The following is a 17853-nucleotide window of genomic DNA, read 5'->3' as shown; positions in this document are numbered from 1 at the left end:
CGTTGTTGAAACAACTGTATAGGAAGATAGTGAAGGTGATATAAGGGACTGCGTGCGTTGATAGATATAATGGGTCCGGTAACAGTTTTCATATATACCAACAGATTCGGTGGCTTGTCCTATTTTCGTGTCGTGAAAAAAGTGGGCGGCTAAGAGTAGTCTTTGAATGATTATTATCTTCAAGAGGTATGATTGCGTGACACATATGGAGTAGAAGATGAGAGCTGGGAACAGAAAATTGGAAAGAAACTGACATGCATATAGTAAGTGGTGTGATATTGACACGGTATTGGGGCCAAGACTTTTAGAGAGTACCTACGCAAAGAGAATAAGACAATTATTCAATAACAATAATAAGACGCACTGAACCTGCCATACTATTTCATTATAGCATATTCAATCGAAGTGGGTGCAGCGAATTCGCTGTCGAAATCACTCGCGCACGAGTTTATAATCTTATTTTCACGGTGTTCGTTATAAGTATATACATATTTTATTCATAATCATTATAATCAAGGCGTGAACAGAAACCAGCGGAGCATTGGAAAGCTTTTAGCCACTAATGACATCTATATACACGCCATCGTTTTAAATTATTAAATGCGAGTGAATTATAAACATTGCTTTGAGAGGTTCCCTTGTGATCAATAATACGCTGTCGTCGATGTAAAAGAAATAATATCAAAGTGCTATTCGGGTTCGCATAAAACTATACGTTGTATAATTGTTATTAGTACGTTAATACGGAAATTAAGCGTGCGATACCTCTATGAGCCGTCGTTACTGTGCCACAACAATATATACACTATGCACCAATACACGTCATAATATTATAGATATTCGTACAGATATTATGTATTATACTTACACTATTGAACACACCTAGTCAATTTTTTATGAGATTAAAAAATATGAATTTATGAGCTTTTAAATTTCAGACTAGAGTCTTTCACTTTTCATTTCCAATATCTAAACTTGAAATGCCTCTACAAAAATAAGAAACTATTATTTATTTATTATATATATTTATATAATATATGCTATTATTTATTCAATATATAATAATATACCTAAAAATAAAATATATTCCGTTTTAAATATTATTATAATGGTGGTAATAGTATAGCTGGCTGCTGTCAATTAAGAATAAAAATCTAAAAATGAAAAAATGAATAGAAATAATATAAATATAAAAATAACAATATTTTTCATAAAAGTATAGTTCTATGAGCTATGATTTTTGATGACACTTTCGGGTTAAATAAAAAACTTTTGTTTTTCAATATCACGGAAATTGTGATAATACTAATGCAGCGTTTTAATTGTACCATTTGTAAAGTATGCAATATGCATGTGTTCGGAAGATAGGTAATGTACCCAGTCCTTTAGGGATCATATATTTTTTTGTTATGTCGGAATTTTGGTGTACACCAACTCAAAAATGTTATAAGTGCCATTCATAGATTTTTATTGCTTAAGATAGTTTAACCATTTTGATAGATCTTACGGAGCACTCAACCAATTCGATCACTCTGTCTGTTATCAAGAGGTCCATTTATATTTCTTAATCCATTATCTCACATTATGTAATATAATATTATAGTTTGATGGAAGGAAAGCAAAATATTATCAATCCACAACTACGATATGACTAAAGTGACGCAGGAACTCGATGCCTGAGTAATCACTCAACACCTTTATTTACATTATAATTATTCATATTATACAACATTTTTTTTTCATATATATTATATTTTCCACACATCAATAATGTATAGTTTATATATTTTAGAAAGATAATATATACAAAAACAAAATTGAGCTGTAAGATAAAATGTTAATATATGTAGATTTGAGTGATAACTTGTCACCATGCTTGACGAATATTTGATGTAAAAAAAAAAAATTATACAATTGTTTGATAAAAATTTTTTTTTAATACTTTCACTGTAAACTATTAAAGTAATTGTCGAACTATAATAGTTTACGCTGAGAGTACTAAATAAAAAAATAAAAACTATTTAATTATCCGATTCTATCATTTTTTATTCAACGAATTTGGATGTTTTAATAAATTTTTATACTCAAATGTTTATTATTGATATTTAAAAAATATCAATCAAACATAATAAGTATTACATAAAAGTTATATACATTATACACCTATATAACTTTATTAAATATTCACTATAATTTATTCATATTCTTTAAAATAGCAATAATTAATAAGCGTTAAAATAAAAAAAAATAACTAATACATTAAATTAACCAATTTTATTATTAATTTTTACACAGATCACTGTAATAACACATCATTGCAGTGACGTAGAAACTCGATGCCTGAGTTAAATATTATATATTTTTTTACTGTGAAAATATTAAAATTTTAAATAAATCCTTTAATTTTAACATAATTTATAGATAATAATTAATAAGGAGAAATAAAAGCAATAATTAGATCCTTTAGCAATGCTAAATCAACTTGGTAACACCAGGAATCGAATAAAAAAAATATATATAATAATTAACAAATTGTATTTTCTTGTTTTTTGCACTTATCTAATCTTCTACAATGATCCAGGCGAACTCCATCCTTCTGTCACTCCAAGCATATGGTTATAGCTGAAATTAAAATGTAATTTTATGTGTTTATTAATGAAAAAGGTAGAAATGTAAAGAATATCGTAAATCATTATATCCATAAAAATAGTAAAGTGCCATTATGCTAATTTTGATTTTCGCAGCTTCTATTGTTTGTGCTGTAAAATAAAAATTAATACCAATATTAAGTGATTATTTTTTTCTGAGTTTAAATTACACGAAATATTTAAAGTAATGGACAATTTTTATTATAAATGTCAGTTGATAATAGAAGTAGTAACAACATAATAAATTACCTCGTGCAACAAAAGGTATTCTATGAATCGTTGCTTTTACTCTGATGGTTGAAGGGGTTTTTTCATAACGTCGTATACATATTTGATTCCTGGTGTTAGTTGATTTAGCAGTGCTAAAGGATCTATTAATTGTTTTTCCTTCTCCTTATTAATTATCATCTGTAAATTATGTTAAAATTGATGGGTTTATTTAAAATTTTAATAATTTCACAGTAAAAACATATTATGTTGATCTATGAGATAAGTTCTAAATTTTACTTATAAATTATTTGTGACTTATGCCAAATAATTACAACGAAAGTTAGTAATAAAATGTGATATAAAATAACAAGGTCCGTAAATACGAGGTGTAAAATGTGAAAAATCTCAAATAAGGGCGGGGGATAACTTAAATAAAATATTTTATTATTTACCTCCGGTAATAAAATTTCATCACTCGGTAACAAAGTTTTTGGCTCTTCAGGGCTTGAAAATAACATAACCTGAAAAAATTACATAATTTTAATTGTTAACGGATAAACGCAATACATTTGACCATTTACAAGAGAGAATTATTTTTTATTTTTTTGTAACTAATAATTATTTCTTAATAACATTTTAAAACTTAAAATACATATTAATTAATTATGTTCATATTACGGAATCGGTCATTGGAATATCATTATCATCTATGTTTTGCTCAGCTGTTGAAGAACTCAAACCATGCACCAGATCTTGTTCGGTCTAAAATTTTAAATAACAATATTTCATAAAGCCTAATTGCTTGTATAAGTGTATTTAACTTTTACGTTTGTAAAAAGTTAATTTATTATTCCGAAAAACTATCCTAAATATTATTCAGGACTCTGATTACCGAGCACCATATATTATATTTAAAACTATTCAATTGTAATTTAACACCTAAACACTATCCAAGAATTATGTACAATGAAGGTTTATAAATATTTGGTTTATGCGTTTCGAATCGAAAATAAATTCTTATGCGATTACTTACAGGAAAAATATTTGTTTGACTTTAAGCACCTAATAAACATCAGTTAAAACTTGCCTATACATCGTTATCAAAAAATAGTTTTTCTTCTACCATAAACATTGGAGCGAGTCTATAACACGTTCCTAATACCTGTAATTATTTCAGAAACTCCCATAATAGTTAATTGGCGGCATAATATTAGATTAGGATTTGTCGTAAAATGTTTAACTTTTATAAAACCAAACTAATTTAAATACCACACGTAAACGCATAATTATAATTTGTTTACCTTCAAATCTCCTATCGTTTTTTTATACAAATTCCGTCTTCTAAGCCATAACAAACAACCTGCAATCCCCGTCACCGTACCCAGTGCTATTAATGATTTTATCATCATATTGTTAACAGTATACAAGTTATAAATGAAATACGTAATCGTCCGTCTAGGAAGGCGTTCAATTGTCAAATTAATGTTATTTACAATATATTTTTGGGTATCTACTAATGTTTTTATTATGAATATTAGTTGTTTATATTTGAATTTAAGCCAGATATGATATAGGTAGCAAAAATATACCAAAGACTAATTTAAACTACTCCCCGATTTCGATAAGATTATGTGCTTAATGTTGTAGCTTTTTTTTGACTTAAAGTGTATGATATTAATAATCTCTCGTATTGGGTATTCCTTAATTTAATAATGGATTTTTATCCACTGAGGTAGAGATTGATGTTTATAATTTAAATGTATAGTATATCGCATTTAAAATGATAGACATTTTTATAACTTTTCAGTTTCATAACTAATTTATATTCATTAGTATCTATACCTTATAATGTATATACATATGTATATAAATTATATACATATATATTTAGTAATTTTCATGATTAATTTTCATGATTACGTTCTTCCATTATATTATAGTCAGGTACCTATGTTAAACCCCAGTTATACGAGAGCAATTAATACAATGCGGTTTAATCATTTAAACTAAAACTTACTTAGCTAGCCCTCTCAAACATACTAACTGGTCACTAATATAAAATATGTATATTTACTTTCAATTTAAATATAGTTTGATTGCAATTAAATATAATTAGAATAATAAAAAAATAAGTTTAAAAATTTAATCCATGTGCTACATTTCTTTCTTATTTCTTTATAGTTATACCTCACATTTGCTTATATAATACATATATATACATATTATTTATAACCATAACAGGTCTTATAGTGACCTCGTAAGTCTTTGATAGTAAAGTTATGCTATCATTAGGTTAGGTTATTGATAATCAATATAATATTATAATAGTTATCTACAATACATCTAAATCTAATTTGATCTAAAAATCTAAAAATCCTGAGATTATGATAATATTGGAGACGGAATATCATGATTATCATATATTTACTTGAAAACAAATAATAATAACAATTAGCTGCATTTTAATGTTTCTATAAAATGCATATAGGTTAAGTAATAAATCGTGCATGGTTGTTACGTGTGCCCGGGCGCGAGATTTCAGTTTTCTTCGTTTCTGTTACTATAATATAAATTTATTTTATTTCATTATACTACCACTTGGCGTGTGGTGCAGTGTTCTATAATTCACTTACACTGTAGACTTGTCGATGGAAATATTAGGTTGGGTTAAGCTCCAATCCTTAGAAAATAATATATTATTTAAAATTCATTGTCGCAAAAGTTGGTGGTTTATGAGTTCGCACTGTTATCGACCGCGTTATTGCGTGGGCATGTGTAGTTGATCCATTATGCAACAGGTATTAATGCGGCGTATACCCGCGCTTGTTGGCGTATATATAAATTTAACATGACCGTGTAATGTGTGCTTGATCGTCAGAAAAACGCGATAAATAATACTTTTTAGTGGAAAAAAAAAATGACGCGTTATGTTCGCCCACACATCCTGCACAGTAGCTATACCTATATATGTACACATCTAATGGGGACCATTATTTTTATGCTTGTACATCCTGCGAAGGTGACGGCCGACCGAGGAAAAATATTATGACGCACATAAGACGTACCCACTACGACGTGGGTAACCCGGGCTGTGTGGTGCAATAATAGTCTTCAAATCGTGAAAACGAAAATTATACGACAAACCACCACCAGCTCAGCCATATAATATGAACTTACCGCCGTGGCGCCGTCGTCACGTTTTGGAGGTAAAGTCATTAGGGAGTATGCTACGTAATGTATTATTACCGACTGGGTATTATATTATTATTTTAAACACGCGTCAAATCTTTAAATTTATATAATTAATATTGTTTCACAGACGCCTATCATATTATGTGATGTTATATAACTGCACGTTTTGTGCACAATAGTGGCCTGCGGAGTAAAAGTGCAGTTCGTCTGCTTAGAGTAAATAAAAGGTTCTACGTCAAAATATCTTATTTTACAGAATAGCATATTTAAGGATTGTTTAAAGCCATCGTAATCCTTTTTGCTTTGTGTATATCTCATTCATTACTACTCGTGTCAAGTTAATTTCTAGCTTAAGACATGCACCATTGGAAACTTATAAGAAATATTTGGAACAGTAAATTTTGAAAAATAAAGCAACATAGAACTTTTTTATTACTCTTAGCCCACGAGTTTAATTCTTTAAGGTAGTAATAATATGAATATTATTGATGATTATAAACTATAAAATAAAATATACCGTTTTATAATATATTATTATGAACATACCGGTGCATTCAAGCTGCGTTCCTAAATGATATTTTTTCCGAGTTGTGTCCGCAGTCTTGTCTCGACACATCCGAGTTGCGTCGCGGTTTTCTCGTAACATGTACGAGTTTCGTCCTAGGGGTTTCAGCGACTGAGAATAATGTTTGATTATAAGCTCTTAAATATCTCAATTATCGATATCTTATCTGTAAATACCTCCTTACAGTTTTTTGTAGGAAATTAATTTTGTTCATCAGTTATACTTCGACATCCAATGTTCGACAAACCAACAATAATTTAACACGTCTTATTTCGTTCAAAATTTGGTATGCAAAAATTTACCTATTTTATACAATAAAATACAATCAACACTTTTAAATACAACATTTCATAAAATTAATATTGCATTTTAGAAAAATAAATGATTTATAATATATAATTTTTAATTAAAATATATTTTTAACCACACCATTTATACAAATAACAGTCATACAACAAGTGGGAAGCGAAATATGTTTACTATTAACCAATTGATCAATTATTAACCAAGAGTGTACATCTACTATAAAAAATATAAAAACAATATGCTTCTAAATTATTATCCGTATGACATAATGATGATGTCAATAATATTTGTTAGCGCTCGGATTTTAAAGCAAATGCTTCTTTTTTTATGTATGAGATAGAAATCTAATTTTTATATACATAAATACATTTCACGTCATTCTCATTCCAAGTAAACCAATTTATTTTTACTTTTTTCATTTATTCTAGCTGTGGAATTTGTGTATTATATTATATGTATATGCTATAGCAATAAAAACAATTTAATTTAATAAATAAGAAAATTCGGAATACGCAGTACGAACTAAATGGTTATATTGCATGGTTTTCTAATGTACCTGCATGTTTATATATGAATGTTTATTCTGTCAGACAATAGAGTCAGTTTCACTACTGAAAATCTTTCCAAATACATGGTAGGTAATATGTTATTTTATAAATTTAAATTCATTTTTAAATCTTTTTTTATTCAGTTTTACTATTAATTCATGTTAATTTTTTGACCATTCTTCATTTTTGATTTTAGATTCTGAGCAGAGCGAGGAATGTATTGGTTTTACAATGATGTTTATTTCTTTTTCTTTTTATTCTGTAAACACTTTTTTTCCCATGAACTTGCTCAAAAGTATCAAGTGTAGTATATTTTCTGAAAGGTAATGTTCTTGATTTGGTACTTTAGAAAGGTCATTTTTCGATTTTCGAAACGGTACTCGAAATAAAAGCGGTTAAAGGAGAAAAAACGTACGATTTCACGAATTTATAATTATAAAATTAAATAATTACGGATTTTTTTTTTGAATTATAACAATATATTAATAGTATAACATATATTATACTGAAAAACCATCTCCACTCAGAATCGTTTTTCGTATACAATGATATTACATCAATTAATTCAAATTTAATGCCATCCATTACAGTAACCCACTGTAACCTACTGTACTGCAGAGCGACATTCACTTACTTACCCGCTTTAAAAAAAAAACAATATTGTCCTTTTTCTGTTATTTATTATGCTTTAAAATCCGAGCTCTATTTATTGTGTAGCACACACACATGTATGTCCTCGTAAGAAGAAGAATATCGCGGATAATTAAAAATTCATGTCGTTCGATGCCTGTGTCACGACGAGAAACAATACTCACCGACCAAGACGTTTCTAGATTTATTGCGAATTATTCTTACAAATGCATATAATAGTTATAGGTATATGATAGAATATAAATAAAATATGACATTAATTATAATATAACATTATTTATACGATATAAATCCGAATCACTTAACTAAACTCGAACAACTTTTCCCAAGCAGGCAGATTAGGCATGACATGTGGTTTTTTTTTAATTGTCTTAACTATACCTGCTAACTACAACTGTCATGTTGCTGTCCGTTCGACCACAGTAAAATTAATTATTCGTCTAACATTAAACAATCATTGACAGGTGTAATATTTTACTTTTGAACATCGTTCTTGGTTTAGATTACTTCCCTAATTTGGTTCTGTGCAGAAAACGGTTTATACGTCATTATACCAACGACTGCAATAATTATTATTCGGACATCATAATTATACAAAATAATAATAATATTATGTCACTGACAAAGAGGTATATTATTATCGTAGACAACACATATCATTTAAAACTGCAGGAGAGTTAAATGAAATCATAGACGAACATGTGCCACAAAGCTATTAAATATTTTAAATATAATCAGAATAGTATTCAATAGTATCATGTAATGGAATTGACGATATCCGGCGCACTTCCGTTTTGGTTCAGGGAAACGACATTATTTTTATGCTAAGCTACATTGTTAGGTCTAACATTAAATTCTGTTTGTATTTATTCAAAAACGAACCTTTTTTTTTTGCTACACAGAGAGTTTTCTGAACTAAGTTAATCTCGTCGAAGTAATGCACGAATAGCGTTATATAGTTTAAGTCTGTAGAAAGTTATGGACGTAAAATATATTCATAAATTCACTTCGCAGAAGTTGATATATCCACAGATATTGTGTGTTTCTCGAACCTCTTTTTTTTTTTCTAAACGCCTTTATGTTCTTAGTTTTTCCGACAACTAATATTTCAATTAAGATAGTACCTATATAGCTATATACTCACAGATATCATATTTATTTTAAAATAGTATAAATAATGTAAAACTAATGTAAAATCAGTCAATTATAAAGGAAAAACTAATGTCGGGGGTTTTTTTTTGCATGTTTGTACACGTTTGAACAGCTGTATTTCAAAATCGCCATGGTATAAGGTTTAATATTTTGATAGATGACATTTTTATTAAGTTTACTTAACGGTAATATTTTTCGATCGTTTCAATAAGCGTAGTTGCGTATTACATTATAATGTAAATAGTTGTTTATCGATAGTTCTGATGTATATTAAAATAATACACAGTATCAACGAAATGAATATCGGTAAAAGGTCCGATCCAGTTATTAAAGCGGTATTACAGCTATCTGTTTGACGTAAAATTATTATCATTGTTTAACTGCACGCACATTTATTGACGCGAAAGATCGAAAGATAACACGGCAACTGACGAGGTGTCTATCCGACAATAATAGAATAAAATGAAGTGACGTGTAAATGGCTGTGCGTAGTCACAAAATCTATTTTTAAATGTATCACTACAAAATGCGTCACAGTATATTTCTTAGCTCCCCCTCACCTACTTCTTTAGTATAATATAATGCGTATATACCTACAATAAATTGTATGACGTGCACATAAGGTTGGGTTAGGTTAGATTAGGGGTGGTGACCCACGCAGGTTCGGGTTCGATATTTCATTTTTTAGTCGATTAATTGGGCGGTACCATTTTCCTCCAAAAACGAGATTCCGTTTTCCTCCACTGTCCATTTTCCGCCAAAAACAAAAAAAGGTTGGTTTCCATTTTCCTTCACATTATTTTTGACTAAAATTATGTCTATTTTCCTCCAATATTTTAGTCAGTGTTGCAGTGTTGCGTTTCGTATTATAAAAATAGAGTATGGCTATAGGATCACATTTTGCGCGTATCTGTTGATTAAATTCTGATCGCCTTCTTATCGGCTAGGGAAAAACGCTAGTCTAAGTGTCTGACAGCACACGCAGTTTATAACAGTCGATTTTAACTTTGATTAAGCCTAATAAAGATTCGTAAATATACAACATATACGGTCATATACGTATATATATTTTACTTTCATTGTTATATTGTGTATCATCAAATGTCAATGATTATGAGTTAGACAGTTAGACAGTTAGACAGTTAGACAGTTAGACAATATACTAAATACTCGTACCAATAAGACTATATTTTTAGTAGCTTACCGTACGCCGTAGTGCCTATAGTATGTTTTAAAGTTTAGCAAATTTTAATTTTTAACATGTCTGAAAAAGCGATGTTTATTGAAAGTTCTCGAGGAAAACCTTTGATATTTCGTGATAGTTATAAATATTTTTTAGCATATAAGTCAAAATCTGAATTATCACGTTGGCGATGTTATTTAACGACTTGTCAAGCAGTTATATACACTAATAAAAATGAAGAAATAGTAGCCGATGAATAACACAAAAATGTACATAATCATTTGCCATCACCAAAAAAAGTAAATTGACAAATAGTGAATAATGCGTGTAAGTGAAAAGCAATTGACGATTTATTCTAACGACTAAAAAAAGTGATACTTAAGGAACTAGGAAAAAGTTATGTAAGTTTATTGGAGGAAAATGGAAAGTGGAGGAAAACGGTATCTCGTTTTTGGAGGAAAATAGCTACGGCCGATTAATTCACATTTTTTTAAAAGTATATACCAAATAAAAGTAGTATTTTATAATATGATTTATATCCAACATAGATCTATATATTAAGTTTATATACACTCTAAATATCATGTAAGTAGTGTCGAGTCGCGATAAAAACTTCTATTTTTCAAATGAAGGCTGTTTTGTTCAGTAACCTTACCTGGTGAATATATTGTATTTTATATTAATATAATATGATAATAATTGTTGTCAATCAATAATCAATAACTGACGGGGACGAAATATGTGTAAGACTATATAAGCTACTATACTAGTTACGTGTAAGACTTTTGTTGTTTTGTAGGAAACTATTATAGTAACTACACAAGAATGGCAGCAATAGTAGTATATGCCTATGTATAGGCTATATTGTCGTAGGATGTGGTCATTTAAATGTTTGTAAATAACTAAAAAATATTATCATTGATGTTAAGTTATATGCAAATTACTATCAATAATAGAGTCAAGATTATGTTACTCGTATCATATTACTCGTTATGGTGCATAATTTCAAAATGTAACGATATCACATTATTATACCAATTATAATTATTATGTTTGACCAATGTTGGATTTACTAAAAAATCTAAAGTTAAAGTTATCACTGCAATATTTACAAATAGGTACTTATGTTAAGTACGATCGAGTACAATGATGAACCTAGCAATTTTTATTTGAATGCGAATTTTAAAATGTTAGAATTTTCTACCGGCAAAACGATGAATATCGGTACTTATTGCTGTTATTATTTTGTGTATACATATTAATATACGAGTACAAACGTGTAGAAACATGTAATTAATTATTATTTCACCGTTTAAGTAACCAAAATTAGGTGTTATAATAATAATAATTAATAGCAGAGTTAATATGTTGTAACCGAGGAAGTTTAACACAATAACTATATCAGAAACTCAGTTAGTTTCCCTACGCTTATAAATATTATTATCACGATGATTAGTGATTCCGAGTTCCGAAATTCCACAAAATTTATAAAAAGTGACATTTACAACTAACGTTCTTTGCTAGAGCTGTATATTACGATTGTTTATTATTGATACTGAAAATCGCAGTTTTATGATATTTTATTCGCACACCATATCATAGTTTATCGATTTGTCGGAACTTGACTACTACATTACATAATGTATTACTCCGATAATACAAATGCCATGTTCCTATATACCTATATTACATATGTAATACCGCGGTGAACATTCTATATTTCTCGTAATTAAAACACACGAATTTAGATTATTATAATTCAATAATCGAATTTTATGTTCGTACATTATACACATTTTATTATGCACGTCGTACCACACATAAAGTTATATTAAGTAGTTAATATATGGTACCACGATGTATAGTCATAATGGGCTGAACAATGAACACGAATGACACTATACTATACCTACTCTATCATCCGATTCGAGTACTCGGTGATATCATATAATCAACCATTTAGGCGTTTCACCCGACAAACGTCGTAAAATAAAAACAAGCTGGTCGATGTTTTATGGTAAAATAAAATACGTTGTACATAGTGTATCAAAATGACCCACATTGCAGGCGTGGATTGTTCCGATTTTTAGATCTGCTTAACATTTTTGTCACACTCTCATGGAAATGCGTGATGTATTGTATATTATGTTTTTAACCAATATAATGGCTTGTGGACTTAAAATATTTAGATATCCTGGATTATTAATTTAATTATTTAGGTACTTAGAAAAGTTGAAATGTTGTATTTTCAAGAATTAAGATTATATTTTATTCTTATCATATTACCGAATATTTATTTTCGAATATCGTATTAAAATAAAATATGTTAATATATTATAATATCGTATTTAACAAGTATCTATTGGTAATTATAGTAGGTTCGACTTTTAGACAAAAAAGTCACTCTAGGTTACTATAGAGCAGCGGTTCTTAACCTGTGGCCCACGGACCCCTGGGGGTCCAGGATATAAACGTGTATGTTTTTTTATGTCTACTTCTATAATGTTTACGTAATATAAAATAATTATTTTAATTTTGTGATAACATTAAATGTTTTGTAAAAAATTGATATTCAATAAAAAATTGGTGGGGGTCCACTATTTCTAAAAACCTTTCATCGGAGGTCCGTGTTCTACAAAAGGTTAAGAACCACTGCAATAGATTATAAATAGAGCTGAATATAACTAAATAGTAGAGAATTATATTTTTTTTAATGCAGAAAAACAACTATACCTACAACCATGAGACATAACACCTGTACAAACTGAAAAAATAACTAACGCACACGAGTGGTAATCAAAAATATTTTTGTTTTTTATATCTGGACAATCTATTTTAATTTCAACGTCCTTATAGAGTTAAATCAAATATTTTTTAACTAAAAATATTAATTTGAGTCTATCAACTTGTTCTCGATGATAGAGTTGTTGATATTTTGGCGTTGACCAACTTTGATACATAATAATACATACAAATATATTATAACAAACGATTATAAACAATTTATAAAATACAATTTTATTTTAAAACTTATAATTAAGGTTAGGATTTGAAGGTTATAAAATCAATAAGAAAAGCATTTAAAATGCCAAAGAAGCATTTACAAATTTAACTGGAAAATTTAATAGATCTCAGTAGATTCGACTAGTTAGTATTAAAAAGCGATAGGTAGAGTACGGTTACTTTAAAAAAACAATGAACTAACTTACCGCTATCGATATCATCAATAAATCCTATTGAAACTAATTTTAAACATAACATCGACAATTCGTCGTTTTCACAAGCTCTTATCAATTTCTACCGTCGATAATGTACATTGTACTCGTACATGCAGACGAATATCAAGGAATTAGATAATGAAAGAGGAATAAAAATACTCAACTATTATCTAAGAAATTAAATAAAATAAATTATAATTCAAAAATTATTTTTCCATTTTAATCCAAAAAGAAAGAAAGAAGGCATTTGCCTTCAAATCCGAACTCTGCGCACTTAACGCACTCACAGTAAATGTTATTTCCTATGTGTTGAGCTATTGAAGTCTACTATGTATTAAAACTGCAGCAGACGACAATCAAAATGGATTCGAGACTATTGTTATTACATTATCGTTCCGGCAAGTCTATGCGTGTGGACGTCGATATGGCGTTAATGGTGTTTTAGTTGTTTCGAATAACAAACTTCGACAACGATTGCAGTTTAATCTGTTGCAGAACAATAACAATGATGATAATAATAATAATAATAATCATCGTTATTAACAACTGTAGCTATTATTATCCTTCGTATGTACCTATTATTATTGTGTATCGTAATATATAGTTTTACGAGCTTGTTAAAACTTATCTGCACAAAGTTGTGGAAACATTTTACCATACAATTATTTGCAGCAACATATGTCACGTGATTTGCAATCATTTTCACTAAAGGGTTATTCTTCTTGTATGTGTGAGTGTAATAACGACAGTGTATGTAAAAACTTCATTATTAAATTGCACACGTTTTACCGCGGCGGGTCGTAAAACAACAAGAACGGGTATAATAATAACAGATGGGCGCAGCTGTTGATCGGCACAGAAAAATATTGATATTGGTCGTCAAGTCAATAATATAATGATATATGGTTAATCGATTTTATATGCACGATATTCTATGCCCTCTTTCTTGTATCATCCACGTACCTACTTCAAATTTAATTTTAACTTTTAACTCGAAAATGTATAGGGCCCTTTGAAAGATAAACATTGGGTAGTAATAATAATGATAAAAACCTGATCCGGTCAGAAGACTCGGTCTGCACGAGGCGGCCTTTAATGTTTTGTAAACACTGTATATATTTTTATGAGTGATTATAAAATATGTATACTTTGCCAATATTTAAAACTTCAGGAAAATTATAGTTTGTTACAACTAAAACAATTCAAAAATAAGTTATGATAATAAATTCGTTGAGATGTTTTTTTCAATTTTGTATAATAAATTACTTATCGATGTTTGAAAGATTTGAATTATTTTTCCAATCAAAAATCTGATAACAGCGGTGTGTACTTATCTTTAAAAAAAAGTTTTAAAACAATAACAATCGAATAATAATATTATGCTTGGTTAGTTGGGTAAGTATAATACAATAATAAATTACAATATTTAATTTTTAAATGTATACGGAAGTTATTCGATTGGTAAAATATTCTGTTTCAAAACATATTTCAGGAATGATATAAAATATGTAAAAGGAAAACTATCCATTATAAATTGATGCCGCAATGATTTTACACAGAGCAAGTACTTTCCCATTATTCTAATTTTATTCCGTCTCGACGGTAGTCTTAAAATAATAACAGGAATCCTCGAGTAAAATTTTTCATAAGATATAATATTTTGATTTAAAACTTTACATGCGCGGAATAATTAAGCGCGTAACACCGTTAGAACGTTTTTACGAAAAATTATAATCCATGGCAAATCGTACCTCATGATGAAAAATTAAGTCAGTTTTAATTAAAAAGTAAAAGCCAACACGATTTAAATTCCAGCTAATATTTTGATGAAAACTGGTATATAATAATATAATACTATATATTTTAATATTACCTACAGCACGGGCGCGGAGAATAAATATAAAAAAGTTCAAGTTTAGAAGTCCCCTTAAGGGCGAAATATAATCGAATTTAATATAAAAAATTGACGAGTTACTTAAAACGTATTTGAGAGTACCTGCACCGTCCTAAGTTTCAAGTTTCAATGACCGATTAATAATAGTCTCCGGTTTCCATGTAAGTTCCAATACACACAGGCCCATAAAAAAACACTAAGTAATATATATTACCGATAACTTTTATATAATATATAACATACACAACATATATATACCTATAATAAATAATCCACTTTAAAATATTATAGGTTTATAAACATAAATGAATATATTCGCATACCTATAGTCGATGATGTTTTGTTTTACATTATAGGTACGATTTAATGTTCTCGCGGAGTGCTATTTATTACGTGAAATTTAATATATTTATATGTCGATACAATAATAATAATAATAATAATAATATAGTTAATATCACGCTGCATCAGAACTGTGTATACAGAGTGGACCACTGTCTTATAGTAAGGCAGATAAACAGGAAAACATTGCTACTGTACATAGTCCACTCTGTACCTATATGATTTATATTTGTTGACGTGTTGTTGTATTCGTCATTGATATAATAAATATATATTGCGTATTTGAACGATCTACAATCGCAAGTGATCAGTTGTAAAAGTTTTAAATTTTAATAAAAAATTTGATTTATTGTGGACAGTTTCATTAATAGTTATGATAGATTTTTTCGGATCGATATATCTAGCAGTAAATGTATTATCGAATAGAAAAATAAGAAAATCGAAATTGAAATATAATGCAGATATTGTACGAGTAGTGTAGTTTTTAAATGTGATACACGACTAATAGTCTTCTTTAAACTATGTAGTACATATTATGTATTAAGTATAAAAAAAAAATTATCGAAAACCGCTTAATTTTTTTTTGATTTAAGAAATCAACTTTACTAAAAATGTAAAAATAATGATTTTATCGAGTAATTTAGTAAAAATATGAAAACATTTCAGTGAGTGAAAGCAATTCATATTTTTAAAAATAACTACAAAAAATTGTAAAATTGTGATGTTTTAAAATTTTTTAATTGACAGGTAATATTCAAATTTAATAGGTGATATAATAGGAACACACTGATCGTTGACATTGTTTGTAATATTTTTTATTTATTTGTATGATTGCTTGTTTCTACCATGAATTTCTTAGCTATATAATTCAATTTTTAGGTTCTTAGATATATTTTACATACACTGCTTTAACTATTTTATATATTACATTACATTCTTAAATATTTTAACTAACGGTACTTACCAATACACTTGTATCACTGGAATCCTAAGTACGGACCTACATACTATGCTGTGTACAATTATGTCATAGATTGTTTACGATAATACTGTTGAGATTTCTAATATTATATTAATAATATTATGTTATTTATGGGTATACAAATATGAAGTATTTGATACCTACTCAAAGTCGCATACTGATTGGATGATAGAATTAATCTATATAATTACGTTTGGTTAGTTAGTTCCGTTAAATATAGAGTGTTATTTTAATTGAGTATACATGTTGTGAATTTTTTTTTTTAGGGTTAAGGCTTCGAAAACTGAGTTCATTAGCCTGGGGAACGTACAGTAGGTTTTTAACACGTGGGTTTTCGGCAGAATTTTGAATGGGCACCCGTAGGTTTCTGCCATGCCCGGTTGGGGGGCGGCAGCCTCTCTCTCTAGACACCGCGAAATGCCCAAAGAACGATGCCGCCCGTGACCGGGATGTTGTGAAATTATTTAGTATGAAAGAATTCGAAAATTTGTAGGACGTAAAATTATACAATATTTGATAAATAAATAATTAATATTAATTAATATTATTTCATTACTTCAAGTGGACATGGTATACCGAGGAGAACTAACTAAATTTTTTTATTAACAGTTTTTCACACGAAAAACGAATATCAATAAAACCAAACGGTATTTTAAATATTCCAACAAGTATAATATACTATATTATGTATAATATTATTTTTGATCGTATACAAATTTAAATCGTATTTTAAAAGCAACGATTCAAAACTCAGAACTTGTAATTGACTTAGGCCTTTACGCCTAGAAAAAACTTATTATGAATAATAATATCATATTATTAATAATATTCATAAAATACGAGCTCTCGAAGCCAATGTCCATCATTATACTCATTACAAACTCGTTAGTTATTATTTATTATTCATTAATATTTAATGCAATATTATTATACGATTATCCTTAACTGTGGCCATTTTGATT

General features: G+C 28.5%; 1 long non-coding RNA gene across 1 annotated transcript; it reads right to left on the bottom strand.

The window, feature by feature from the left end:
- Positions 1 to 2453: 2453 nt before the first annotated feature.
- LOC149057161 (uncharacterized) lies at positions 2454 to 14063 on the bottom strand. The gene is made up of 5 exons (XR_016191129.1): positions 13665 to 14063; positions 3537 to 3620; positions 3311 to 3379; positions 2898 to 3056; positions 2454 to 2759 (listed from the first exon to the last, which is right to left on the bottom strand). It is a non-coding gene; the product is annotated as an uncharacterized LOC149057161 (long non-coding RNA).
- Between the last annotated feature and the right edge of the window lie 3790 nt (positions 14064 to 17853).

This window comes from Diuraphis noxia, unplaced genomic scaffold (genome assembly GCF_037042655.1).
Source record: "Diuraphis noxia isolate RWA-SAM2 unplaced genomic scaffold, SU_Dnox_SAM2 contig0003, whole genome shotgun sequence".
Classification (NCBI taxonomy): Eukaryota; Metazoa; Arthropoda; class Insecta; order Hemiptera; family Aphididae; genus Diuraphis; species Diuraphis noxia.
The sequence above is the reverse complement of the archived record's forward strand: the minus strand, read 5'-3'. Positions and strand labels throughout refer to the sequence as shown.